This window comes from Cucumis sativus, unplaced genomic scaffold, assembly GCF_000004075.3.
Source record: "Cucumis sativus cultivar 9930 unplaced genomic scaffold, Cucumber_9930_V3 scaffold31, whole genome shotgun sequence".
Lineage (NCBI taxonomy): Eukaryota > Viridiplantae > Streptophyta > Magnoliopsida > Cucurbitales > Cucurbitaceae > Cucumis > Cucumis sativus.
The window spans coordinates 437,019-439,848 of NW_022279546.1; the positions used below are offsets into that span (position 1 = coordinate 437,019).

General features: G+C 38.1%; 1 long non-coding RNA gene across 1 annotated transcript; it reads left to right on the forward strand.

The window, feature by feature from the left end:
- The first annotated feature begins 293 nt into the window (after nt 1-293).
- Nucleotides 294-1,834, forward strand: LOC116405814. The gene is made up of 2 exons (XR_004218912.1): nt 294-1,353; nt 1,779-1,834. It is a non-coding gene; the product is annotated as an uncharacterized LOC116405814 (long non-coding RNA).
- The last annotated feature ends 996 nt before the right edge of the window (nt 1,835-2,830 follow it).

The following is a 2,830-nucleotide window of genomic DNA, read 5'->3' on the forward strand; positions in this document are numbered from 1 at the left end:
TCACAACCTCTTTGTTCTTCCAACAATCATTAAGAAAAATCCCTGTAAACCGAACCCCATGTCTTCCCTTTTCTCCCCACTAGCCGGAGTTTTTCCCACTCTCCACACAAAATCCTCTCAACCTTATTTTTCTTGACTACCCATTTCCAAAATTTTCATTTCCTTGGAAATTCTTTGTCGATACCGAAACCTGCAGCTGGGAATCGATTGTTGTCGATCATGTCCCCGGTGCTGAACCTCCCAATGGACTGCAAGGATCAACGGTTAAGGTTTATTCTTTTGTTATCGTTGGTTTGAGTTCTTGTTCTGTTTTTTTCTGCTTTGATTTAATTGCATTGGTTTTGAAGAATTTAACGTTATGGGTTGTGATGCATGTTGATAGCAAGCTGAATCCTTTATTAGGAATGTTTTGGTGAGCATGGAGTCAGTTTACCGAGTCGGAATCCCACTGCAAAATCTGTTTTGGGGCTTGTTCGATCTGTTCATCATGATACAATTTGTTGAGATCATATCGCTTTTAGAACTTTTGGGGTATTTTTCTTCCTCCCATTTCTTCTACTTCCAACTTCATTTTTATTTTATGGATTGATCATTCAATTTCAGCAAACCCACTGGTTATGGTCAAAAGCATATTTAAGTTGAAGATATAGTATTACATTTACCTCGTAAGTTTTTGGATGAATTGGTGATTTAACATGGTCTAGAGTGGATAGTTTAGGAGGCTGTTAGGCCACCATTGTTGTTTACCTATAATAGAAGAAAGAAAAATAAGGCACGTTAGGAACCAACAACAGTTACTTAAAAAAGATGACAGTTATCTAAAACTGGAAGTTAAATGGATGAGAGGGAGGTGGGAAAGGGCAGGCAGTTTTTAGTAAAAGGAAGGGCCTGCAATACTCCATGAGAGATAGGGGAAGCAGAGGGCTCACGATCTTGTTCTGGTTTTAATTGTAGTATTTTGAATTGTGTTTATTTGTGTTTTGGATTAGGAGGGTTTCTTTGCTTGTTGTTTGTAATTTCTCTGTAATTTTCTTTTTATTGTAACTTTGAGTTTCAAATGTCAATATAATAGGGAACAGTACATCAGTGTTCTATCAAGGTTGTATGTTCAAAAGTGAGTAGATAGTTGAGGAGGTCCAATGTTCAAAAGTGAGTAGATGGTTTAGGAGGGTCCTATGTTCAAAAGTTTGCTGGTGTGTATCTTTGTTGGCTCGACATGTTTTTAATTTATGATTGTTGTTGGTGGAGAGAGCGGAAGATGCCGGGGACAGCTTGGAGAAGATCAAGCGGCAGCTGGCCTCTGGGTCTGGTCGGAATTTGTTGCAGGGTCCCCTTCTAAAGCGATCTGAAACAGTAAACTAACGCATTGCAACTCTTTCTGTCTTTCCTTTTGTTTTGAATTGATGGTTACTGCTTAATTGCGCTGTCTTTAGGTCTTCCATTTAAATCGTTCTGACTGTTTTAGTGATATTTGAAGACTTAATTAAATCACCTAGAAGTACTTATTAAGATTAGGACGTCGGGATTTGTGATTTCAAGGAGATTAGAAATGTGAGAAATGCCCATGTTCGTGATCTAACTGTCGGCATATTTGTGTTTATGAATATGGCCGTCGATGTGATAGTATTCTCAGACTGTTTTGTAGTGCGCATATGCAGAATTGTGGTCACATTTGATCAGCCTTCTATTTTCTGCGTTTCTGTTCTTAGACAGCATTTTTTTATGGCAATGAGCCTTCATTGTAGCAAATCTGATTTTCTCTATTACAATGTTTGCAGTTGAGGAAATGGAATGAGCGATGGGTAGTTTTGGACCCAACAACAGGGAAAATGGAGTAACCATACGTCCCATTTACACTGTTTTTGGTCCTTCCTTGCTTGGTTCAATGTAGTAATATGTTGGTGGAAACAGCTCATTTCTAATGCTGCTGCCGATGGTGATGGGGTCAATGGACCTCTGCCAAGAGTGTTCATATCACAAATTGTTGTGGATTAGTTGAGTAAATAAACTCAGGTGCGTTTTACCGAATTCTCGATATGAAGAAATCTGAATATATTTTTTCCTTCTGAAATTTGGCTACAAGCTGTATCTGGGTGCTGCAGTAAGTGTATTGTTAGCGATGTAGTAGGCATAAGGTGGGAATAGGATGCATTTTGTGTTTTATCCATTTAAGTTTTTGGTTTATGCAACAAAACCTTAGCTTGAATTACAACTTCATATCATTTTTCCTACTGCATTCAGGACATAATCAGAAGATACACTGAATGTTCTTGCATTGGGATTAAGCATGCTGCTTTGGTTGGTTCTCTGGGTTCCTTCACATGGGAAAAGCCTTTGCATTCAGAGTTTGAGCAATTAGCAAGGCTTTTAATCTCCCATGACTCTGAAACTTATGTTATTTAGGTCACCATATTATCGTGGAGAATGAACCAAATTTCATTTCTGAATTGTGATTTCACCAAGAATTTGAAAACAAAAATGCATATTGTTTTCTTTCTGATTCTCTTTTATTGCGTATTATTTTTTATTGGTCATTTACCTCCCACAGATGACATGAATAGCGCCAAACAACTACAAAGAGAACTGCCACACTCCTATAATTGCTGCTAACCTACCTAACTAAGAATATACGACAATCTCGAAAATGTGCCAATGAGAGACATCATCAGATCCAGAGATCAAGTTTGCCAAGAACTACTCATAGTAGAATTTGCAAATATGTGGTGCAAACTGAGCCAAGAATAGACAACTCCAACCTTTTTGGAATAGACGTGGTTATCAACCTTTTGACTCTCTTCTTCTTTTCTTTCCTGACTTGGATTCACTGCCC